The 27,448-nt window shown below is 40.6% G+C and overlaps 1 protein-coding gene across 1 annotated transcript in view; it reads right to left on the reverse strand.

Annotated features, from left to right (window-relative positions):
* The window catches only part of LOC149445605 (synaptotagmin-1-like), a 90,678-nt gene extending 63,434 nt beyond the window's left edge, over positions 1 to 27,244 (reverse strand). The window contains exon 1 of the mRNA XM_089653519.1: positions 27,102 to 27,244. The gene's annotated coding sequence lies outside the window, so the exon portion shown is untranslated. The remainder of the gene's footprint in view (positions 1 to 27,101) is intronic.
* Positions 27,245 to 27,448: the final 204 nt, after the last annotated feature.

The following is a 27,448-nucleotide window of genomic DNA, read 5'->3' on the forward strand; positions in this document are numbered from 1 at the left end:
AAATTAGAATATTACATGCAATAAAAAAAACAAGGATTGTACATAGAACAATATCGGACCTCTGAAAAGTATAAGCATGCATATGTACTCAGTACTTGGTTTGGGCCCCTTTTGCAGCAATTACTGCCTCAATGCGGCGTGGCATGGAAGCTATCAGCCTGTGGCACTGCTGAGGTGTTATGGAAGACCAGGATGCTTCAATAGCGGCCTTCAGCTCTTCTGCATTGTTCGGTCTCATGTCTCTCATCTTTCTCTTGGCAATGCCCCATAGATTCCCTATGGGGTGCAGGTCAGGCGAGTTTGCTGGCCAATCAAGCACAGTAATCCCACGGTCATTGAACCAGGTTTTGGTGCTTTTGGCAGTGTGGGCAGTTGCCAAGTCCTGCTGGAAAATGAAGTCAGCATCCCCATAAAGCTCATCTGCAGAAGGAAGCATTAAGTGCTCCAAAATCTCCTGGTAGGCGGCTGCGTTGACCCTGGACTTAATGAAGCACAGTGGACCAACACCAGCAGATGACATGGCTCCCCAAATCAACACAGACTGTGGAAACTTCACACTGGACTTCAAGCATCTTGCAGTGTGTGCCTCTCCATTCTTCCTCCATACTCTGGGTCCTTGGTTTCCAAATGAAATGCAAAAGTTGCTCTCATCAGAAAAGAGGACGTTGGACCACTGAGCAACAGACCACGTCTGTTTTTCTTTAGCCCAGGTAAGACGCTTCTGACGTTGTTTGATGTTCAGGAGCGGCTTGACAAGAGGAAAACAACATTTGAAGCCCATATCCAGGATCCATCTATGTGTGGGGGCTCTTGATGCACTGACTCCAGCCTCAGTCCACTCCTTGTGAAAGTCCCCAACACTTTTGAATGGCCTTTTCTTGACAATTCTCTCTAGGCTGCAGTCTTCCCTGCTGCTTGTGCACCTTTTTCTTCCACACAACTTTCTATTAATGTGCTTTGATACAGCACTTTGGGAACATCCAACTTCTTTTGCAATTACCTTTTGAGGCTTTCCCTCCTTATGGAGGGTGTCAATGATGGTTTTCTGCACAACTGTCAGGTCAGCAGTCTTTCCCATGATTGTGATTCCTACTGAACCAGACTGAGAGACCATTTAAAAGCTCAGGAACCCTCTGCAGGTGTTATGGCTTAATTAGCTGATTAGAGTGGGACACTTTGAGCTGAGAATGTTGCACCTTTTCACAATATTCTAATTTTCTGAGATTGTGGATTTGGGGTTTTCATGAGCTGTAAGCCATAATCATCACAATTATGACAAATCACAGCTTGAACTATCTTTCTTTGCATGTAATGAGTCTATCTCATATATTAGTTTCACCTTTTAAGTTGAATTACTGAAAAAAATGAACTTTTGCACAATATGCTAATTTTGCGAGTTTCACCTGTATTAGGAAAACCAATACAAGATTTTCAATCACTGATATCATACTCCTACCCTATTAAATTTTTTCGGTCCTAATATCCCAGCTCGTTGCTCGAAAGGAGGACAGCAGCAAGGGTACACTATTTCATATGTACCGGACCTGTCCAGGGATATGTCTCTCCTGGATGGCCTAGAGATACATATTGAGCTGACCCAGCTGCATTCTTTCTTGGTCTGCGATCACCTAATATGTCTACAGACGTTAAAAGACACGTTATTGGCAAAGGGTGCAAGGTCCTTCCAAACCTCCATTCTCATATGCAAGCTAAAACTCATAGAAGCTCTTATGGCCCAATTAAACAATACGCTTCCAATCTTTGAATGAGAGACCTATGGACTCACTTTGATGACCCTGCTTAAAGTGTAACTTTACTTTCTCAGTCAACATTGACTATTTTTAATCTTTATGCTGTTAGCATTAGTTAATAAATATGAACTTATATTAACTTGTTTTAAACTATTTTTTTTTATGTTTATTTAGTTACTTCCTTGTTTCTTGCCCAGGCAGATGATGTCATATATCCCAGGAGTCTTCTGGAGGGGAGGAGGAGTTTTCTTAGCTCAGCACTCCCTCCTTCCTGCTTGTCTGCCTGAACTAAGAGCAGATGGATTCCAGGAAGTCAATGCTACATGAATCACCAAGATAACCACAGCCAGAAATGCTAGGGGGGGGTTTTACAAAGTGACTTCCCAGCAAAATAAACCATGGATACATAGATGGATGGAGAAGTATGCTTTAAATATTAGGAATAAATTAAATATAATTTTTACATTGTGGTGCTCAGTTGCAGTGTAGTTCCACTATAAGAGGTCTTTCTGCTGTCTGTTTTCTTTTGCTAAATTCTGATTTTGTACCTCACATCCATTTCCTTCTTTTCTTTTTCTCTTTTTTTTTTCTTTTTCCCAATCATTTTCTTGTTAGTCTATAAACCATAACTGCAGCTTCTGCATATGTTACCAGAAAGTAATAATAAGCTACTGCTCTTTATGTTACAACTTTGTAACCGCATGTAATCCATTCAATCTAATTGGCAAGTCGTGAGTTGTTTTCTGTATTCATATGGTAACCAGGTGCTTAAACTATGTTTTTCCATTGATGGATTTGTTATCTCTAGTTTTGTCTAAGGTGACTACTTTCCTCATTTTCTCTATCCTGAGATGGCTGATTTTTTTTGATTGTCAATCTCTAAAAGTGAAGTTTGCAACATGAAAGGCTTATTGTAATGCACCTTTGGAAAAGCTGTTTCTAATAAATAAAATTACATTAAGAAAAAAATGTATTATCTAATTTTAAAAAAAATGAAATATTGGTTCATTGAAAAGCATACACAACACCTCAGGTACAAAGTAATAAAAAGCCCCTACTGCTCTTTTATGTTGGTTTTAACCCAATTTACAATATCAGTACACATATACAGTTACCATCAAAGTTTTTATGCACCACTGTTGCTTCAGTATTTATGTATTGCAAGGGTCTGCCTGCATTGATTGTCTTGGTATGTCCTCTTAGTACATGGTTTTAGTAAATCTAAAAGAGATTGTATAGAGTTTGTACAATCAGATTGTATAGTGTATTGACAACATAATGTATCCTGTCATAAGCTGCTGTCCATTCACATGGCTTATATAAACCACCACCAGATCTGCCCTATCATTTAGTATTCAGCAGGTGTGTGAACATCCCACCACCAATTACAATGCAATGTATTCTGTACAGACAGAGGTCACCCTGAAGCTCTCACACCCTGCTCTGTGCTGGTTTTGCAGGAATTTTAGACATTCCTTTGTCTCTTTCATTATTTCTATAAACTTTTGTTTATTTTTCCAATGCGTCAGCCAGAGAAGTCCTTTTTTCCTAGTCTGTAAAAGTTGCCTGACTTCTGCACAGACAGCAGTTGCCATCGTAGACAAGCAACTGCTATTAATACAACCTGTTTATCAACAATACAATGAGAGTGGAAAATGCTGGCAGAGAATGTAGCATTTTGGAAACAACTCACTAAGATTTCCATTGTCCCAGTTTGCCTGGGTTTTGGGAAGAAACTATAAGCACGAATACCTTGTACCATTGTTAAGTTTCCACCAATGTTTCTATGGGTTGATGTGCAGCAAAATAAGATCAACAGCCTTTTCTCTCCAGTTTTCATACCGGGTTTCAATGGCTTGGCATGAAAATACAAACTGGAGAACACAAGATAACCACATCATTTTAAAAGAAACAGTACAATTGGGTTTTTGGCAGAACGCCACAAAAATCTCACCTGAGTGTGATGACATCAGAGATCTACTATTAGGGTTTACCTTCCTTATCTGAAATCTCTAAGCAATAAAGAATTGTCCTCGAATTCACTGAAGATAAACTGGCACTGTTAAGCCATTGCTATGAGGAAAAATTCTCTACTTAAAGTACAAGTTGAGTAAATCATGGATCTCCTGACGACATGATCATATGGAGATAAATATTATTATACAGAATTTATATAGCGCCAACAGTTTGCTCAGCGCTTTACAATATAAATAGCATATTTTCTTGTAGATGTCTTCCTTATTCCCAGATGTTAGGCATTTTTGATTGACTTCTCAGTTCTGAAGCTTCAAGTCCTGGCATGGCCAGCCCCAGTTGTTGGGAGAACTTTACTGAACAGTCTTATATCAGAATCTTCACAGCCCAAACCCCATTTACTCCAAGTTATGCTCATCAATAATTAACAAGCTGCAGACAGGCTTTCTCTTGAAGTACTGATTTAGGAGATTTTGAGTAAAAAAGGCCTTGCAATGTTGAACAACAAGACCTCCATTGAGCTGTGGTTTAAAGGAGGATGCCCTACAGCAAAAACATGTGGCACATGGAAGGTGGTCCTGCTAAGGATTGGGCACTAAAAATATATGTAACTTGCTTTATTTTTTACACTAGCACTTTCTTGGCAGGATTGTCTCTAGGTTACAGTCACCAAGTCACTCTAATTTACATATATTCTAAATAGTAATTGATGAGAATTTAGAAAGCCATATATGATCTTCGTAAAACACAAGATGCTAATTTTGCAGTAAGTTTAGATAGCTTTAGTGTGTAGGTAAAACTTACTTTGAAAAAGATTTCTCAAGATAAAAAAGAAAGTAGCTTTATTACAATGATTGGATTCATAAAGGTGTTAAATAAAGCCTAATTTTTCCAGGGAAAAATGTAAAATCTAGTAGCATAAAGTAAACAGTTACAAATTTCTTTAAACTAATAATTACTAATGGTGGATATAAGCTAGAGATGTCTTTTCCAGCCATGGATTCTCATAAGGTAGCTCGAGGTTCCTTGAGCAGTGAGCAGTGAGCGAACTAGAGAACTGATCCCCTACCTACAACGAAATAAATCAATAAATCCTCTTGCGCTGCCAATCCCTATCCGAACTAGGCGAGTTGGGAGCAAGCACCTAATTGTGTTCCCACAAACCAAATAAGTACAACTAAAATGATGCTGTGCTACTCAATTAATAGCAAATACCAAAAGGATCTATCCTACCATCAATGCAAATTCAATATTAAATGCCCGGCTGAGCACGTCTCCTTGAAAAAATAAAGTGACTAATAATCAATCAATTTATGTAAATCAGGTAAATAAACAAATCTACACCTGACTGGGCACCTCCTCCGAAAGTGAAAGTAAAGTGACTAAAAAGTGATAATCACATATTCTGTAGATAAAAGCATTCAGTGAGAAAATAAACTCAGTATAAGTAGCGATATATAATAAGCAAAAAAATAAATAAATAAATGCAAAAAATATTGTTAAATAAACACCCTGCAGAGCACCTCTTTTTAGGATGTAGAGGCAGTAGGGTTAATAAATCAGTATTACTTAAATCCAAAATCCGATCAAAATAAATGATAATAATAAACACCTGGCTGGGCACCCTACATGTGAAAATAATACACCAAAAATAAGTGCATAAATTAAGTGTAAAACAATAAAGTCCCAATAAAGTCTATTGTGCAAAACACAATCTTCAATATTCAATCCATCCACCAGTGAACACCACTTGTGCTCCTCCACTGGCTAGCATGCATGCTCACCTTCAAATCTGACCTGTAAGCTATATAGGTCACAAACGCTTTTGGTCGGTGAATTCCCAAGCAGCTCTCCTGGATATCTCCTCATCTGCAATACATCAAGTGACTACTCTCCTTTGGCCACTATGGTTTCCCATAGTGTAGGAAATTCCCATTTAATTGGTATAAAACCTCATCACATCTAAAACTGGGTCCACAGACCTATATAAACATGTATACTATGAAGCATAAGGATAGGTGTACCAAAAGGTGTCCAAAACTGTAAATGACGTCACCACGCTTCCACCAGACGCACTGCATCACGAATCACATGACTTTCTTAGTGATAGGAAGGTGGTGACAGGTGACTCATTTAAATAGGATCGGGGCAATAACCAATTAAGAAGCAGAATACAGTGGCCATTTTGTTGAGGACTGGCAGGTTGTATACACACATAAATAGAAGCAAGTGTCCATAAGCTCTATACATCACAGCTCAGCATAAAATAAGACAATTAAAACAAAATGCAAAATTGTACTAATCAGTTAACATAAATACAAATTATGCGTACATATAATAAATACTAAATAAAGGAACAAAAACGTCCAACAAATTACGGTGGCCTTTTAATTGAAGACCAGCCTGACTTAAAACACTACAGGTATTAATAGTGGACTCAACTGTATACATTCCGGCTCAGCAGTAAGTGATTAATTAGGCAGATACCTATTAAATACATAGCCTTCAAATAAACGCATAGATGTAAATAAAAATAAATATATTAATAATAAAACATTAAATCAATCCAATAAATGAAAAAACGGCTAATCTAAAACCAATCTAGGCAATAATTAAACCAAAAAACCTCACTAAAGTATTATAAAACATTCAGTATATTGCCAAATGTATTGCGACACCAGGGACATAGGTGTTCCAATCACCTCCATGGCCACAGGTGTATAAAATCAAGCACCTAGGCATGCAGACTGCTTCTACAAACATTTGTGAAGGAATGGATCACTCTCAGTGAATTCAAGTGTGGTACCGTGATAGGTTACCACCTGTGCATTAAGTCCATAAGTGAAATTTCCTTGCTACTAAATATTCCACAGTCAAATGTTAGTGGTATCATAACAAAGTGAAAGCCACTGGGAACAATAGCAACTCAGCCATGAATTTGTAGACCATGTAAAATGACAGAGTGGGGTCAGAGCATGCTTGAGCGCACAGTGCGCAGAAGTCGCACAACAACAATGCGTAAGAGCTTCATGGAATGGGTTTCCATAACCGAGAAGCTGCATCGAAGCCTTACATCACCAAGTGCAATGCAAAGCGTCAGATGCAGTGGTGTAAAGCACGCCGCCACTAGACTCTAGAGCAGTGGAGATGTGTTCTCTGGAGTGATGAATCATGCTTCTCTATCTGGCAATCCAAAGGACGTGTCTGGGTTTGGCGGCTGCCGTCTAGACAGATCAGATTGAAGGGCAGTTGGGTCTAAACAAACAGCAGAGTCTGTTTACTCCCGGCCACCCATAACACCGAGGGCTGTTTCCATGTCTGCTCTTCAGAAACTGAGCGGACACAGATCTGTCATGTACCCAGCTCTGCTCTGATCACCGGATCGCAGGGGATCAGATCCCATGCTAAACAAAACAGAGTCAGCCCCATGTGAAAGAGGCCTAAACTAGTCCTTTTATTTATCGGTGTTTACAGAAACTACTGTTAAATATGAAATATTTTAAACAATTTATCAGAACATAATGAACAAAAGCTCTTCTCCAGCCTGTGCATAGGAACCTAACTATTCCCCTCTGGAAGCTTTCAACTCCTGCACTACCTAACAAAGGTGAAGCCAGATCTTCAATTACAAACCACAAAGCAGACACCTTAGTGATTCCCATGGGGTCATGTGTCACTGCTCTCTGCAAACCTCATCGTCCAGTAAGTGGTACACACGGGCTGAAAATTGGCTGAAATCGGGCAGTTTGGTAGGAACAAGCCAACTTTTGGACTATGAGTACAACTTTAGAAGTCCACTCCACGGGCACGTACAATGCAGGCTTCTTTCACAGCTTAGCCCTCGGCCAGACCAAGGCAGCCCCATCTCTATCAGGAAGGCATCAGAACTTAGAGAGCTTAGGGACAGCCTTGGCTACAACTGGGGACAAACCTGGGACAACAGGCCAGAATCAACCTGGGAGGAAAAAGGCCCTCTCAACACCCACCATTCCCACCTAATTACATCAATGATTATTGGCGAATGGAGTCACCCGTGTGTACAGCTGTCTGTTCTACATTAGCTGATCTCACGACCGGCTTCTGTCAAATGGACATGCTGGAAAACCACCATCTGACCGGGATCCGATCAGCTGGCTGCGAGTGCTGGTCAGTGTGTTCTTTGAGGGGGGTGTACCCCTGTCAGAACACAAAGGCATAACGGGAAAGATTGCCGCGCTAACATTGCTGGGATGAACGAAAAAACTGCTACGGTGTACTCAGCATTAGAAAAAGAGAAGACTACTTAGCTGTTGACTTTTGACAAAAAAGTCCAAATCTGCATATCAGCTACACTACTGGTTTGTTTGGGAAAAAGGGAGTTTTAAACAGTTTGTTGCCATAAACATTTTCTCTGTGTTTTGCCACATACGTAATAATAAACCTAGCATCAAAGCTGTTGCTGTACACAGTTGTCACTGCAGCCCTACCCTGCAACTTTCATCTAAATTCCTTTGTGATTAGTGGACTGTATTGTATGTTATTCAGCAATTCGATGACCATTTCCTGCTTCTCTATATACCAGGAAAATGTTTGGTATCTTCATGCACAGCAAAAATAAGAATCTTTATTCTTGTATTAAAGTGTTCTAGATGTAATGTGATCCGTGTAATGTTAATAAACTTAGTATGTATGGAAGTTTTTAAACCATAGCTAGTAGTGACCACATTCAGTCACACTTATTATTATTATTATACAGGATTTATATAGCGCCAACAGTTTGCTCAGCGCTTTACAATATAAAGGGAGACGATACAGCAACAATACAGTTCAATACAAGAGGGTTAGGAGGGCCCTGATCCTAGGAGCTTCACTTGTCTTGTAATGTTGAAGACGTTGCACCACTCATTTGAGTAGTTTCCTCATTTTAAATGTATAAATCTATACCAGCATTTATACTCACAAGGGCAGTTCTCTTCAACATTAAAGCGGAGCTCCACCCAAAAGGGGGAAGTTCCGCTTTAAAAACTGGTCCCCCGCTTCACCATTAAGGATTGGCACCATTGGGGAGCGAGTACCCGAAATTGACAGGTACCCGCTCCCACTTCTGCTGTAATCGCCTAGGTGATCGGAAGTGGAAGTTGTCTGCCTACCCTCCCTCACTGTAGTCTTCTGGGACATGTGACAGGTCCCAGAAGACTACAGGGCCATTCAGGAAGTGCAGTGCTACTTGCGCATGCGCAATGGGCACCCGGCTGCGAAGCCGCAAGTTGTCACAGCCGGGTGCCCACACTGAAGATGCCGGTGCCTGGAACACCAGACAGCTGGTGAAGCGGGTTGCAGGGAGGACACCAAGGGATCGTGGGACAGGTGAGTGGCTGTTTTTTTATAAGTCAGCAGCTACAGTTTTTGTAGCTGCTGACTTTTATTTTTTTACAGTGTGAGTGGAATTCTGCTTTAAGAAGTCTAGCTCAATGTGACTCTACCAACTATACCAAGCACCTGGGTTAATGAAAATCTTCATAGGCATATTTTTAAAACCTTGTTCCTTTGTGTCCCAGATGCAGATGAGTTTTATATTCCAAAAAAGTTTTATTGAAGTAAGAAAGACAAAACAGATCATAGACAGATACGGATCGCAGTCCGTGCACATCTTCATATATGTTCTCCCGTATCGCAGACGGGAATAGGACGTTAGAATATATTTTAGAGCAACATGTATCCAATTCCCACAATAAAGCATATGCAAAAAGTATAACCATAGTAATAATATTTACCATCTGTAATGTTCGATAAATATGGTATACATTAGTCTCTATGTAGAGAGAGCTCAAGCAGCAAGACTATGAGGCGCAAGACAAACGTATTATCTCAAGGCACATATGTCTGCTATATCCGTATCCAAAAATCGTGGGTTAGTTTTCTAAAGTATTATCACACTTGTACATCTAGAAGTGTTCTGATCCTTGTAAATAATATTGCTATTTAGAATATGAGAAAAAGGGTTGCTAAAACGAGAAAGAAAAGAAAAGAAAGAGACTCGAGTGGAAATGGAAAAGGAGTATGGGAAGTAATATCAGAGTGAGGAGGAGTGGGACAAGGAAGACATATAAATAGGGGGAGAGAGAAAAAAAAAAAAAAAAAAAAAAGGAAGGGGGGGGGGGGGGGAGTTGGGGATTAGAATTAAATAAGTATAACTAAACCAATCACATCACATAGTATCGGCCTGGTTATAACAGATGCTGTCTTAAATTAAGGTTATAATCTCTTTAAAGTCCAGTAAAGGAATTATTCCTGGGGTGAAAGTTCTAGAGGTTCTCCAGTTTACCAAATCTTCTCGCTCATTCCTTCATTAAGCCATGATAAGTCTCAGTAGATAGGAAGTGAGTCCAACATGCCCATGTCTTCCCGAATCGCTCGGGGTGTTCTTTCGCCACTGAGATCAGCTCCTCCATTTCCGCGATCTTATTGATCCTAAGAATCCACTCTCGCATGGTGGGAATATGGTCTGATCGCCAATGAACAGGAATACACTGTTTTGCCGCATTTATCATGTGTAAAGCAAGCGACTTACGATAGGTCTTCACAGGAAGAGAGGAATGATGGAGTAGACATTGTGCTGGGGTAAAGTCTAGGGCGTATGTAGTGACTTGTGCGATTATGTCCAAAACATTTATCCAGAAGGGCTGCAGTTGCGGGCACTCCCACCATATATGCAAAAGAGTGCCTGTTGCCTGGCAACCTCTCCAGCATAAGTTAGGAACACTAGGATCAAATTTATGAAGCACAGATGGAACTCTGTACCACCTGGAAAATACTTTGTAGTTGCCTTCTTGTGTAGAAACACACATGGAACCTTTATGTATGTGGTCACAAATCCGGTCCCAGTCCTCTGGAGAGAGTGGGATTTGTAGATCACGTTGCCAGGCTATACAAGCCCTCTGCAAATGAGAGGTATTGGAACTTTCCAAAAAAGAATATATCTTAGATATTACATGCCGCTGAGGGGAGTCTGTAAAGCAGAGCTTCTCAAATGCAGTAAGCGATCTTGACAAATCCTGTAAATGTGGGGAGTTACGCAAAAAGTGGTGTAATTGTCTATACATCCAAGGCGTTAGAGTGATGGCAGATGAGTTTTGACTCCAAACCTTAGGACAGATAATCCTCTCCATTTTTTTCCTCTCCACATCTATGCTAGCCTAACTCCAGGAATTAAAAAAAATGGCCTTTCAGAAGGGCTCCCCACACTGCAAGGATTAAATGCTTGTTTACTCCAGGTGTAGAAGAATTGGGTGTAATACTTAGTTTATTCATTGCTCCAGCAGGTTCTGGTGGTCTCTTCTGCTCCAGGTTGCAGGTGGTCTCTTGCTATCCTTAAGTATAATCCAGGTCTATTGGTCTGCACTCCAATCCTGGCCAGTACTGTGCCTGAGAAAGGAGATGTGTAAGAGGGAAATTTGTAGTACCACAGCCAGCTGTATGATTGTTGCCACTCCCACTGAGGTATTGTGTTCTAACAGCAGGGAGACTGTCACAGCCGTTGGCACCAGTCAAGCAGAAATTTTCCTAGAGGCTGGTTGTACAGAAGTTGATTGGTAGATCGACTTCTGTACAACCAGCCTATCTATACATGGATCACAATTTGTCCAGTCCTTGCTGAACCAGATGGAATTTGATCCATATACTTGTTTTATTCATTGTTCCAGCACGTTCTGGTGCTCTTTTCTGCTCCAGGTTGCAGATGGCCTCTTGCTATCCTTAAGTATAATCCAGGGCTATTGGTCTGCACTCCAATCCTGGCCAGTGCTGTGCCTGAGAAAGGGGATGTGTGAGAGGGAAATTTGTAGTACCACAGCCAGCTGTATGATTGTGGGTTGAGCAAAAAAAAGGAAAAAAAAAGCAAATTCCCCCATCTACAAATTCATGTTGGATTGGGGAAATCACTCCCACTGAGGTATTGTGTTCTGACGGCAGGAAGACTGTCACAGCGCCGGCACCAGTCGAGTGGAAATTTGATTGGTAGATCGACTTCTGTACAACCAGCCTATCCATACATGGATCGAATTTTGTCCAGTCCCTGCTGAACCAGACAACATTTGATCCATATATGGCTGCCTAAGACAAAAAATAACCTTTTTGTATGCATAAAAACATATGCTCCTTTTCCTGAGGTTTTATTTGTCTGTGAGACGGTCAGTTGTGGCACAGTAATTAGTATTTTTTGGTTACAAGGGCTGAGGCATACAGTATGTGTGCATTGTACACAGCAGGCGCAGAATATGTTAAATCCCCCTTTAAGACACCCCCCACTGGCCAGCCGCAGCACCTTTCTGTTATGTCTTTCATAATCCTAGTCTTGCTCACAGTCTGTCATGTTGTCAGGCAGATTACGTGTTATGAGTATTGTTAATGTATATATATTTTTTATACTGTTTAAACGCTGTGTTTGTGTCTAGGAACATATTATATGTCCTCTGCTCTGCTGACCCCCTGTACACTGCCATACTGACCTCTGTATATTCCCCTGCTGACCCCCCTGCCTTTCCCCTACTGAACCCTGTTTTCTGCCCTGCTGACCCCTGTCATCTCTCTGCTGACCCCTGTCCTCCGCCCTGCTGACCCCGTCATCTCTCTGCAGACCCCTGCCCTCTGCCCTGCTGACCCCGTCATCTCTCTGCAGACCCCTGCCCTCCACACTGCTGACCCCTGTCATCTCTCTGCTGACCTCTGTCCTCTGCCCTGCTGACTCCTGTATATTCCCTTGCTGACCTCCCATCTTCTGCTCTGCTGACCTACTACACACTGTCCTGTTCAGGGGCAGACTGACCATTTGGAAACTCGGGCACTGCCCGAGGGCCCGGGGTCAGTAGGGGGCCCCATGAGATGCCCCTGGTACCTTTTTCATAGGCTTTTTTGAGTTTGGGCAAGGACACAGGGGCCCCATTATCCCCTATTGCCCGGGGGCCCCATGAGTTGTCTGTCCACCCCTGGTCCTGTTGCCCCTGTCCTCTGCCCTGCCAATCCCATGTACACTGCCTGCTAACCTCTGATCCTCTTCCTTCCTGACATTTTTTACTGCACCCCAACATCAGACTGGCTAGATCCGGCACAGATTAGCATTATCGCTCTGTGTTCCGGCAGAGAGATGACCATATCTGCCATAAGAGAAGTCGAACAGATATAACCAAACATTTTCGTTAGTGCATTTAACAGAGTAAAGTACAGCAAAAAAAGAAAACTTTATCATTAGATTCTAAATAAACATTTTTTTTTCAGTGAAACTTTCATTATTTATAGAATATGTAGTCTTCAACGTAAAGCAGTTTGTTCTGGAGCTAAAAACTCATGTATGAGGGTTAAACTTTACAATATTGATGACCATAGAAAATGAATGAGGACAATACAAATGCTGGAACTGCACAATAAACCCAGACAGGTGCAGCTAAACAGTTTATCTTTTGTACTATGGCTCAACCGTCTAATATGAATAATGTAAAACTTAGAGACTTCACGTCATATTTCTAGTAATCACACACATATGTATGAAATATGAAGAGAAGAGAAAAAAGAATCATGCCCATTTAGATAGATGTCTAGTCTGTAAATACAATTACTAACTATAAAATAATTAAATGCAGTTACTAAGACTTTGCAAATATATTGAACCAAAAAAGAAAAAAAACATGTATAATAGTTTCATAGATGAAGTTCTTTGTGTCTTTGGTATTTCTGTATTCCCTCTTTGCTGAAATAGCAGTTAAAAAATGATCATCAGCTAACTCTTTACATTTTGTGGCTGCTAATAGGATCATAGTTAAACACTAAACTTTGGCTTAAAAAAAAAATGTATGTATTCTTATCTAAAAAGTGCCTTCTGATGTCCTCAGTATCCACCAAATCTCCAATCTGCTGCTGTCATCAGACATCTTCTAGAGGATTGTCTCATTCTTCATGGTCCCAATGTATGTAGGAACCAGGGGCGGACTGACCATTTGGAAACTCGGGCACTGCCCCAGGGCCCGGTGTCAGTAGGGGGCCCCATGAGAGGCCCCTGGTACCTTTTTCATAGGCTTTTTTGAGTTTGGGCAAGGACACAGGGGCCCCATGATCCCCTATTGCCCAGGGGCCCCATGAGTTGTCAGTCCACCCCTGGTAGGAACATAGCCACCCTCTCTTGCTTGCACTAATGAACTATGGGATGTGTAATGTGCATAGAGCAGTGCACATGACCGCAATGAATGTGCACTGCTCAGTTCAAAGAAAGTGGGGGGGAAAGGAGATGTTCAGGAGCCCACAGAGGATGTTACAAAGATGCAGAAAAACACAGAAACTGTTTCATCAAAAATAAATGTAGGGCCATTAAAATGTGGATGTTTGTGAATTGATTTTGGAGAATAAGGAAATTCTTTGGTGTAACTTTAAGTACTGGCCTAAAACCAGATGTACTTGCTTAGCCCCTTCACGCCAGGGGTAAAACAAATCTTAACACCTAAGCAGTTTTGCAACATTGACATGTGTTAGTAAAACTGTACAAATCATCACAACTACTTTGTACATCCAGATGAATTGAATTATACCTTGTTTTTTTCCAGGATAAATTGGGATTTCATTTGGTGGTAAATGGTAATGGATATCTCCTGATGGGCCAGGAAAACTGGCCCAAAATAGTAAAAAAAAAAATTTTTTTTTAAATTTAGCTGTGTGTTTCTTGTTACTGCCATAACCTACCACCAAAGAACAACCCAAAATAAATTTTCCATCTCTTGACCGTCGCAGTGATACCATATATGTGTATGTTATTTGTACCTGTAGTACAGCCCAGAAACAATGTTGCGCATTTTGTTTTTTCGTTTACCTAAAACACACTGACACTAATATCAATTTTTTTTTAAATCCTGACCTTTGACCAAACACTTACCCTGGCACTGAACTAGATCAAACCTTGATCTAGGTATTTTTTATTTTATTTTTTAATGTTTATCTTTTCTTTTTTTTTAACAGACATTTTATTCCCCTTCTATGCCAGGAGTTAGAGAGATACAATGTATCTCTCTCCTCCATTCATAGAGAGAAAAAAAAAACAAGGGGGCCGGGCTGTACAGTGACTGATCACTGTGATAGCCAATCAGAGGCTATCACAACGATCATGTGACCCGGAAACGGGAGTCCTGGGTCCCGATCATTAGAACGGGACCCGGGGTTCTCAGTGACACCCCAATCTTTGTGCTGGGAGCACGCTGTGCGGCCCCACGTATGCAAATATGCGGCCCCATGGAAAAAAGCCCAATTCTGTGAGGCCGCATATTGTATGATGTCAGAGTCAAGGGGTTAAATAGTAATAGTAATTACTAAAATAAATGAGATACCAATTTAAGAAAAACCTAAATGTTTATTGTTAGAGTGCACATTTTATTTGATCCCTAGTTTAAGAATACACTCACTTCAAACGCAATATAGATGCTGATGATGCTCATCTTTTGAACATTTTGCCCCAAGTGAAATCAACATATTTTCTTGGTCCGCTGGATCAAAGGGGTTTATTTTAAATAGGAAGCTAAACTTGTCCACATCTTAGGGGAGTTTTTCTTTAAAGTGTATCTCCAGCCAAAATCTTTTTTCATTTTCAACAAATTGGGAAATGGTTAGAATCTCTGCTGGGTCCTTTTTATTGCTCTTGGTATCCCAGCTAGGGAGATGCCCTTTTTCTATTTGTCCTGGTGACCAAAAGGTGGTGTAAAACCCCACATTTTAAAAGGATAAGTGCACCTTTTGATCAAAAATAAATGCACATTTTTTTGCAGGTAGAAAAATGTGCATTTATTACTTTTGGTTGCAGGAGCCTATAAAGCATTGCACCAGCTCGCTGGTGCGATACAGATCTCCTGCAGATCTGTCAGTATATCTGCTTGCCTGTACGGGATGTACAGGCAAGCAGATATACTGGCAGGAAGAATCAATGAATTACCACAGCGCTCCACAGCGCCGTGGTAGTTCATTGAGAATTACTAGCCAACAGCTGCTAAGGCTGTCGGGACTTGTAGTTCATTCATTCACAGAACTCTATGAATGAATGACATGGCCGTGTGGGCAGAGCCCCACATGGCTGCGCTCTAAAAACTTGGCTTACCCTGTGTTACGCGGGCTATAAGTCAAAATCATCTTCTACAGACAGAGGGACTAGGCAAGGGTGCCCCCTATCCCTACTCTTTTTTGTCTTGATGATAAAACCGCTGACGCAATTAATTCACAATGATCCTAATATAAACGGGGGTTGAAGTAGCAGGCATTCATCACAAGCTCTGCATGTTTGCAGACAATGTCCTGCTTTGTTTTTTACTTCTCCTTTAACATCCACTTCAAACCCGCTCCCTATCTTGGACAGTTTCGCTCGAATCTCCAGGTTGGAGGTTAATCGTACCAAGTCCAGGGTTTTACGTATTACCTTATTGGCACCTGAGTCCCAATACTTGCACTCCTTGTTTCCTTATTCTTGGTCCAAACGTAACTCAGGAGTCATCACAATACCATCTACCAAGCAAACTATCTTCCCATACTAATTTGCTTAACAAACCTATTGGCCAGGTGGTTCCCCCTGCAAATATCCTGGTTGGCATGATCTCTGCTGTAAAACTGTCAATCTTACCTAAAATTGTATATCTTTTTAGAGTTCTGCCCATAGCTGTCCCTTCCTATTTCCTTTGCACACTAGCGCAGAGTATCCCGGTACATCTGGGGTAGGTCTACACTGCTTCTACGCCACAAACTCACAGAGAGCTGGGCGAGACTCATTTTGCCAAATATTTCCAATTAGTCCAATTAGCCCCTTTGCTTAAATACCATGGAACGCATAAGGTGCTTCTCTGGGTCAGTCTGGAAGCTGTCAATAGTGTTCCTCACAACATAGACAATCTACTGTGATTCCACTCACACACAGGGCAGATGGATACTCACAAATCCAGTAACTCTTCACTCCTTAATCCTCTGGGACAGGCTAAAACGGTCATCAAGGTTCCTTTTTTCACAAAAACCAATGCTTTCTTCTTTATACAATCTAACATTCTACCCAACATTCACTTCCCCTCGTACTATCGCTAATTAGGCTCTATTAGGACTTATGAGATTGAACTACCTAGTCACCTCTACAGTTTTTAAATCTTTTTCTATACTACAAGAGCAATATATATTACAAAACTCAGAGATATTTCACTATTTTCAGGTTAAACATTTCTATTCCACCTTAATCCATTCCCACGACTATCCTATTTTGAGTACCTATGTTCTAAAGACCCATATGCAAAGTGAGCGATCTCTAAACTATGCAATACATAATTCCACTTATTGCCTCCTACACTCCCCAACCCACCTATGTTAGCACATGGATGACTGACTTGGACACTACATTAGAGACAGAGAACTGGGCAGCCATTTGGTGAGCCACTCACAGCTCCTTTAAAAATATTTCAGCCTTGGAGACTACTTATAAAGTACTCTCCAGATGGTATCTTGTCCCAGTGAGAATAGCTAAATATGTTCAGGGTTATCCATCACACTGCTTTCATGGTTGCAGGGAACCAAGTACACATTTACACAGTTGGTGGACCTGCCCTTTAGTGCAAACCTTTTGGAATGAAATATTTAAAATACTTTGCTATTTATTACCATAATTTCACCAGACCCACAGGTTGCTCTGCTGAGCAGTTTCTCACCACATTTTAACAAAGCCCAAGATGCCCTCACTCTTCTCTTTTGTTACTAAGCACAGAGTAACACAAGTGATGAAACGTGCAAAGATTGAGACTACTCTACAGGACAACATCCACAAATATGTCAAAACATGGCAACCATAGGTAGACAAGTTTTTTGCCTCCTAACTTTAATGAATCCCTATTGGAACCCTGACAATTTCAACATCTGACTCTGGAACCCACTCTGGCTGGTCCTGCTGTCTAGTTGACCCATGTGACCCCATCCACCTCCTCAACTCTTTTCTTCTTCACTCTCTCTTCTGTCTTCACTCAGGTTTTGCACACATTGATTATTATCCTGCAGTTTTCTCAAGGGATTGGGTCCCCACTTTGTCTTCATGATTGTGATACCCTAATGTTCATATAGAAAACATACTGTTGAGATTTTTCCTGTTAGCTCTGGCTGCCAGATTTTTGATTTTCGGATTTACAGTATGAATAGTTAGTGTGTTGCTATTAGTAAACTACCATTATCCATCTCTGGTCCTCCCTGCGCAGAGGCAATGTTCCTTTACATACAAATGGCATATACCTTGTTGTGCTAGCTAGATTCTTAATAAAGAAAATGAACAAGAAAAAACTTGGCTTACCAATACCCAAGTGCATACATTTACAACACTTTCTTGCTCTATATGACAAATAATATTTTAAATAGCCATGAAATGACACAAATAGCCATGAAATGACACAAATAGCCATGAAATGGCACAAATAATAATAACAGAAAACATTACAGACTGTAAAAATTGAAGTGTTTACTTACATTAATGGTCAGTGGAGAAGTTTGCCTTTACATTTGGTATTTGAAAAAGTATTCCCTTACATTGGTGGTCAACGTAGAAGTGACCCCTTACATTAGATGTCAGTGGAAAGTTGTTTCCTTAAATTGATGCTCAATGGGAGATTAATCCACCACTGATTACTGCTTAAAGAACCCATAGCAGCCTTTGGAGGAACTCTAGTTAAGAGGCTGTTTTAAAGTCTGACAGTACAATTTCCTTTAAAGCTAAACTCGAGGAAGATTGAACAAGATCCCTTGCAGTGGGTCTGTGCTCCCACCCCAAATGTTAACTGATTATTCATTTCCAGTTGGCATGGGAAAGAAGGTTTATTTACACGATAATCCATTCCTCTGCACTGCTAGATCAATCCGCAAAACGTCTTCTCCCCAATGCTCCAGCGGCTAAGGTCCTGACATCATCAAAGGGTCATAGCTCTGCATTGGGTGTGATGATGCCGAAGGACAGTCCAACGTTGGAACATGGGGGGAACACAGTCTGCTGGGAGAGCAGAGAATCGGGTAAGTAAAATACTTTTACTACCCACTAGAATAAATGAGCAGATAACTCTTGTAGTGTTCGGACTTCCTGGAGTTGGGCTTTAAACCTACCTACAACTTTGAATTAAATACAGACTGAATAGTTTGTTTAGTTAGCCTCTCACATTGCATGGGCTTAGTTAATCTAAATAAATTGAAAGTTTTGTTGCTTAAGAATTAGTATTTTGTACAAATCAGAACATCTTCCATCAAAGTAAACCAGAGCAAAATCTGCACTTGCATATATGCGCATAATTTATTTACATTCATAACCAACTACGGACCACCAGCCTGCAATGCACTGCAAACAGGCTGTATAGGCACAGCGATATACCTGTACATCACTGGCCTCTTCCGGGTACAGGGCACACACACATGCCCCCGTCTACTGACTCTTGCTGTGATTGTACACAGTGAGAATCTCTCAGCAGGTCCTGGCCAATGATTAATGGCCGAGACCTGCTAATCGGCTGTGTCCAATCACAGCCTGGAGCCCTGTGTTGATTGTCAAGAGGGAACAATCTCTGTTTCTTATCCCAGGGAAAAGGAACAAAGATTACCCCGAGATCAGGGGCGGACTGACCATTTGGAAACTCGGCACTGCCCGAGGGCCCAGGGTCAGTAGGGGGCCTCATGAGATGCCCCTGGTACCTTTTTCATAGGCTTTTTTGAGTTTGGGCAAGGACACAGGGGCCCCATGATCCCCTATTGCCGGAGGGCCCCATGAGTTGTCAGTCCGCCCCTGTCCGAGATGTTAACCCCTTCCCAGCCAGTGTCATTAGCACAGTGACTGTGTATAGTATTATCACTGACACTGTATTAGTGTCACTGATTATTATTATTATACAGGATTTATATAGCGCCAACAGTTTGTGCAGTTTGTGCAGCGCTTTACAATATAATGGAGACAGTACAATTACAATACATTTCAGTACAGAAGGAATATGAGGGTCCTGCTCGTGGAGCTTACAATCTAAAGGTGTCAGTCAGTTCCCACCCAGTGTCAGTAAGTGTAAGAATGCCTGCTGCACTATCACAGTTCCCCTATAAGTTGTTGATCAAAGCGATTAGTAGTATAAAAAAAGAAAAAAAAAGTATATATACACCATAGTTTGTAGACACCAACCCAATTAATATACACTTATTGGGGATTTTTTTTACCAAAAACATTGACGAGTAAAAAAATACATTTTGGCCTAAATTTATGAAAAAATTTTTTTTTTTTTTATTGGATATGGTTTTATAGTAGAAAGAGTAAAGAGTTTTTTTCAAAATTTTTTTTGTTTATATAATAATAAATAAAAATAAAAAGTGGTGATCAAATACCAGCAAAAGAAAACTATACAGTTGCAAGAAAAAGTATGTGAACCCCTTGAGATTACGTGGAGTTTTGCATGAATTGGGCATAAAATGTGCTCTGAATGTCATCTAAGTCACAACAATAGAAGAACACAGTCTGCTGAACATAATACTACACAAACATTAGATGTTGCCATGGTTTAATTGCACATAACATGTAAACATTCACAGTGCAGGGAGGAAAAAGTATGTGAACCTTTGGACTTAATAACTGGTTGACCCTCCTTTGGCAGCAATAACCTCAACCAAACGTTTCCTGTAGTTGCAGATCAGACCTGCACAATGATCTGGAGTAATTTTGGACCACTCCTCTTCACAAAACTGTTTCAGTGTAGCAATATTCTTGGGATGTCTGGTGTGAATCGCTCTCTTAAGGTCATACCACAGCATTTCAATCGGGTTGAGGTCAGGACTCTGACTGGGCCACTCCAGAAGGCATATTCTGTGCTGTTGCAGCCATTGTTTTGTTGAATTACTTGTATGCTTTGGGTCATTGTCCTGTTGCATCACCCATCCTCTGCGGAGCTTCAGTTGGCGGACAGATGGTCGTACGTTTTCCTGAAAAATGTCTTGATAAACTCTGGAATTCATTTTCCCATCAATGACAACAATCCGTCCAGGCCCTGAGGCAGCAAAGCAGCCCCAAACCATGATGCTCCCTCCGCCATGTTTTACAGTGGGGATGAGGTTTTGATGTTGGTGTGCTGTGCCTTTTTTTCTCCACGCATAGTGTTGTGTGTTCTTCCCAAACAACTCAATCTTGGTTTCATCTATCCACAGTATATTTTGCCAGTAGTGCTGTGGAACATCCAGGTGCTCTTTTGCAAACTTCAAACGTGCTGCAATATTCTTTTTGGACAGCAATGGCTTCCTGCGTGGTGTCCTCCCATGTACTCCATTCTTGTTTAATGTTTTCCTTATTGTAGATGTGTCAACAAAAATGTTAGCATGTGCCAGAGATTTCTGTAGGTCTTTAGCTGACGCTCTGGGATTCTTCTTTACCTCATGCAGCATTCTGCGCTGTGCTCTTGCAGTCATTTTTACAGGACGACCACGCCTAGGGAGAGTAGAAACAGTGCTAAACTTTCTCCATTTGTAGACAGTCTGTCTTACCGTGGACACATGAACATCAAGGCTTTTGGGGATACTTTTGTAACCCTTTCCAGCTTCATGCAAGTCAACAATTCTTGATCGTAGGTCTTCTGAGAGCTCTTTTCTGCGAGGCATGGTTCACATCAGACAGTGCTTCTTGAAACCAGTAAACCCAAAACAGGTGTGTGTTTTTTAAGGGCAGGACAGCTGTCAGCAACACATCCAATATCATCACACTGATTGGAGTCAAGGTTGGCTCAGTCCTGGCTACAATTAACTCGGGGAGAAGTCATTAAGCTAGGGCCTCACATACTTTTTCCTCCCTGCACTATGAATGTTTACGTGTTATGTGCAATTAAACCATGGCAACATCTAATGTTTGTGTAGTATTATGTTCAGCAGACTGTGTTCTTCTATTGTTGTGACTTAGATGGCGTTCAGAGCACATTTTATGCCCAATTCATGCAAAACTCCACGTAATCCCAAGGGGTTCACATACTTTTTCTTGCAACTGTATTTGTGTGAAATAGTATAGAAATTATATATATAAATTTTGTTTGGTTACAGTGTTACATGACCGCAAAATTACCAGTTAAAAGAGCGCAGTGCTAAATAGCCTGGTCATGAAGGGAGGGCAAAACCTTCTGGAGCTGAAGTGGATAACTAAAGTAAAGGAGATGATTAGAAATGTAACACACACACACACATTATATATATATATACACACACCGGTGTGTGTATGTGTATATGTGTGTATATATATATATATAGTCACTCAGGTACTTTGTTTTGTGTACATACTGTACTGTATAACTTTTATAAGCATTCTTAAAGCTTGGCGTAGTTACACATTCCACGCTCAAACCTTCATTTCTTAATGTTGATTCAAGGTGTAATATTGTTGTCAGTAGAATCAGGGAGACTTTATGTAACTTGTTCATGATCTGCCCAATAATAGATATGGTGTAAAACCTGCTCTGACTTCAAAAGCAAACAAGCAGCAAAGGGCTAAAAAAAAAGCTTAAGTGACACGCAAAATTGTGCCAAACATAATATTATCGTTTTTTTGGCCAACCATGCATGCCTTGGAAATACAACTGTATATGAGATTCAAACCAACATTCAAAATATAAAAACAGAATTGTGTCTAAATCATTGTAGAAAACATGTTTTGGGAGATTTATCCTATTTTCCTGTCTTGACGAGAGGGTGCCACAGGGACAGGAAGTGTAAGAAAATTTCTCCAAAGGAAGAGACAGACAGCAACAAACGCTCATCCTTAATATAGTCAGGAAAGGTTACATCCCATGTCAGTATTTTATAGCTGTCTGTGTTATATTTCCAATAGAACCTGCTCCCTTAATTTCTTGCCCTGGTGAGAAAGGGGACAGGAAAAGATGGAAAATCTCAGCGGCCAGACTCATCCACCTTACCAACCGCTCCGCATCTGCCACCCCCTTCTGTCATTCCCTCCATTGGCTTCTGATTGCCCAATGCATAAAATTCAAACTTCTAACATTGACGTACAAAGCCATTCATAACGCTGCCCCAAACTACCTCACTGACTTGATACCCAAATACCACCCAACCCGTAATCTTCGCTCCTCACAAGACCTCCTACTTTCTAGCTCCCTGGTCTCCTCCTCCCATGCCCGACTGCAGGACTTCTCCAGGACTTCCCCCATCCTCTGGAACTCACTACCCCAATCCATCAGACTGTCACCTACCCTCCTCACCTTTAGGCGCACCCTGAAATTCCATCTCTTCAGGGCAGCCTACCCCACCCTCACCTAACAGCCGATCTCCTCCACACCTCCTACCACTCTATCCCCCACAGCCATTTCCTCCTGTACCACTATCCCCTCCCTCCTAGATTGTAAACTCCAAGGAGCAGGGCCCTCGAACCCCTCGTGTATTGTTTTGGTACTGTATTGTCTCATGTACTGTCCTCCACTATAATGTACAGCGCTGAGCAAACTTTTTGACGCTATATAAATACTGTATAATAATAATAATAATCTCCCCAGTGGGAACACAGACAGCAATAAAAACATGATAGAAGTTCTAACCTAAACTTACTTCTTCAATAGTTAAGGGCTCATGTACACTGCAGCTCCTAAACTGACGTTCAGGAGCTGTTCAGTGTTTTTTTTTCAGCAGCCCCTGAACTCTACTTAATGTTTTTCTATGTGTCCATGTACACGTAGTCATTTACAGACAGTTGAGTTTACAGTCTTTTTTAATGCACCAAACTTGCGTTCAGGAGTAGATTTTACCGGCGTTTCAAACTCCAAACGCTTGTAAACGCATGTAAATGCTTGTAAACGCCTGTAAACGCGATTAATCGCGTTTATAAGCGTTTGCATTTAGAACCCTTTTTTAACTGTTCCATCTCCAGATGCTGTCCAGAGCCTTTTTTCATCATCAGAAATGCATGCAAAGTGTTTTTCATGTATTCAAATGGACTCGGTACTCCAACGCAGTCAGTTCCAGGTTTCGCGTGAAGGAAAAAATGGTAGAACGTGCCGCATTATGCTCATGATAGGATCCATAGTGAATACAACCAGAAAAGACAGGTCATCTCAACACATACTGCTCTCTCTGCTTCTGCTCTCTCTATTTCTCTCAAAATGTCTGACAGTTAATTTTTTTACTATTTTTCAGTGCATTCTGGGCATTTGGGAAGGTCTCCTAAGGTTATCTTTTAAAAATGCTTCTAAACGCAAATGCACATAAACGCGGTATGGAAACGTGGCTAAACCATCGTTTTTTTAACCTACGTTTTCCAGCAGTCAGTTTGGAAGAGATTTCCAAATGCCCCGTGTACATGAGCCCTAAGAAGAACATTTTACCTGGAGTTCAGCTTTATACAAGGAATGAAAGGAATGGGAAACTCATTTAAAGACCAGTGGGTAGGCTGATTCCAATGAACTATTACTGGGTTGCTTATAGGAAAATCTGGATGACACAGAACTAGTAATTTTTTCCTGTGCAATGTTAATCTGCTTACTAAAACCCACGGACAGACACTGTGGTGGGAAACCTCTGCTACTTGACATATGTCCCCTGCAAAAGGGCCACTGCGGCAAAACATATTCCTTGGAATTCATAAAGACCGGTGCAAACAGATTTAGTAAAAGTGTTTTATGTGCGTTCCAAAATTGGTGAAGCATGCGCCAAATTCATCTACCTTTCTAGAACTTGTACTTGAAGTTGGTGCACTCTGGGCCATTTTTAGAACACTTTTGCAAAATCAGTCTGCTCCAGGATCTCTCTCTCTGTACGCCAAAAGAGATTTGGTCTTAATTAGCTCCACTTTTGTAAGATAAAACCTGTTGGTATTTTAATTTTGAATTTGGTGCAGGCTTTACACTGTAAAAGTGGCACAATTTAGAACTACCTTCATCTGGAACACAAGTCGCTGTCAGAACCAAAAGTGACGCAGATGCTTCATCAGTTTGGGCAACACATTAAAGTGTATGTAAACCCTCACCATGTAAAACAACCCATTCAGTTCAAAATAGAAATTAAAAGGTAAAACATTTGTACATTATATATATATATATATATATATATATATATATATATATATATATATATAAAACAAACACTTTGTTTCCCTTTTTAAGTGATCGCATTCCATCTGTTCTCATCTGCATAAGAGCTCGGGGAAGAGAAACAGCTTCCCATTGAAAGGCTGTGTGAGGGAGGGGGAGAGGGAAGCTAGAGCAGTGTGATCAGTTTTTAATAGGAAAGCAGAGGGAATGGCAGGAACACCAGGGATTTCACACATAGGAAGCAATACAAAGAGAGCAAGACACTTTTTCATGCAAATACATGGTACAGTAGGCACATGTCAGGTCTATGACATTTTGGGTTTTACATATTCTTTAACAGGTGTGATTAACTCAAGGAAATGGCTCAGCAGCTTTATTGAATTCCCCCATTGTAGTCTGGTAACTAAATGCAGTTAATCCAATAAAATGATAGTTACTATTATTATTATTATAGGTACTTATATAGCGCCATCAATTTACATATATATTGTACATTCACATCAGTCCCTTCCCTCAAGGAGTATACAATCTAAGGTTCCTAACTCACAACTCACATTTATTTAACCTACCAGCATGTCTTTGGAATTTGGGAGGAAACCAGAGTACCTGGAGGAGACCCACGCAGGCACAGGAAGAGCTGCAAACTCCAGGCAGGTGGTGCTGCAGTTTGGATTCGAACCAACGTCCCTAGAGCTGCCAGGCAGAAGTGCTAACTATTTATTTTCTTTATCTGATGTGCCTTTATTTATATGTTTTCTTCACATTTCCATGCAGACCCAAAGAGACAGTGACATGGGTTGGGGCAAACTATAACACTGCTAGGGGGCCTTAAAGCAGGGACCTTTCAAGCTCATGGATTAAATCAGTGGTGTTAACTTTCTTGATATACGAGACCTCAAATGCAGTCCTTGACCATACATAAAATTACATATTTATTTGTAAAAAATATTGAAAACCATTTATCATTTTCCTTCCACTTCACAATTATGTGCCACTTTTTGTTGGTCTATCACATAAAATTCCAATAAAATACATTTACGTTTTTGGTTGTAACATGACAAATTGTGGAAAATTTCAAGGGGTATGAATACTTTTTCAAGGCACAGCCCCTTTACAAGCTTCCACATTTCCTTAAAAATTACTTGTGCATTGTTTTGGTATTTCTTTCAACATGATCCAATATAAAAGATTACAGGAAATAAAACTAAAAATAGAAAAGGGATGGACATTACAAAAAAAGTAAGGTGGGATGAAAGAAATAAACCAAACCATTTAACTTTGACAAGACAGTCCAAATGATCATTTTTATCACTGGCCTGAGTAAGACTACTATGTACATGGACCCCAAGGGCTGTACACGAAGTGAAAAAGGGCCAGAGGTTGGGTACCAGGGGTTTAAATGATCTTAAAGCGGTTGCGGCAACTCACCAAGAACCTCTGACAGTAATATAGTTTGTCGCAACCCCTGTCGCTTTTGCCGAACAGGCTTGTCTTCATGGCAATGTGAAGAAAAATATAATTAAAGCTAAGTAATATTAAATAAGGAATAAATATACTGACTAGCACCATTAGTTACCAACTGCATATAGTTATCAAAACACACGATATAGGTCTTGTAATGAAGCAGGCTGCCCTTTAAACTCAATATCTCTACAAGAACATGGTAGACATGGAATTAGGGCCTTTTAAAAAAAAATTATCTAAAGTTTTTAACAAATTACAACATGCAAAGATAAAAAAAATAAAAACTAAGGTAAGCCTCATAGCTGAGGTATGGGACTCTCGGAGAAGGTGGAGGGCTATCAAAAAAAGGAAGTCATAACTCAGGTACAGTAGCTGAGACCCATTTTGAATAACAAGTACAGAAGTTAGGGCATTTATTGTACAGCATCTAAGCAAATATTTCTTGTAATTTTCTTTGAATTTTGGATATTTTGTATTCAAATGGTTACTTTGACTTCTAAAGTCCAGAAAACTAAATCTCTCACTGCTTTTCAGAATAGAAATTAAATATAATTAAATAGAATAGAAATTTAGGTGAATCGTTTCGCCTTTTCACTAAGCTGTGTAGCATAAAATATTTAAATGTGCTTCAAAAATTCTGTGAGCACTTGTGGAACATTCATTTTGCCCTTTACGCCAAGTAAAAAATCACCTGTTGAAGAAAGAAAGTTCAACAGGTTTTCATGATAGGACAGATAAATCTTAACTCTTGTCCAAATTATGAGAGATCCTTCAGCTCTGCCTGACATTAATGAGAAAATATGGACCTTAGGGCAGTATAAAACATTGGCAGTAAATATCAGTACCCAGACATTAAAGGACTTACCAGAACCATGCAGTATTTCTGTTCAGCTAGCACAAACCTGCTTTCGTTATAGCTCTTGTCCCCTTTACCTACACACCGAACTGGAAATTCAACTAAAGTGCAGCCTAGAAGAATACCACACCCACTGTCACACCGGGTCCTACAGTGACAGTCACGTACAGAGGAATGCCATTATAGTGTCACAAGTAACAGGACAGCCCTCCAACGTTATGATGAAAAGCAAACTCACAGGAAATGGAAACCCTGTTTGAAAAGAAGAGTTTTGCCACAATGTTCCCACTCCTGATAGCATCACAATGCAGGAATGTCACTGAACTGTTGCCAGGTCCCAGCCTTGGGTCACTGTT

The sequence above is a fragment of the Staurois parvus genome, unplaced genomic scaffold, assembly GCF_062004578.1.
Source record: "Staurois parvus isolate SC_StPar_1 unplaced genomic scaffold, SC_StPar_1.0 ptg000715l, whole genome shotgun sequence".
In the NCBI taxonomy this organism is placed as follows: domain Eukaryota; kingdom Metazoa; phylum Chordata; class Amphibia; order Anura; family Ranidae; genus Staurois; species Staurois parvus.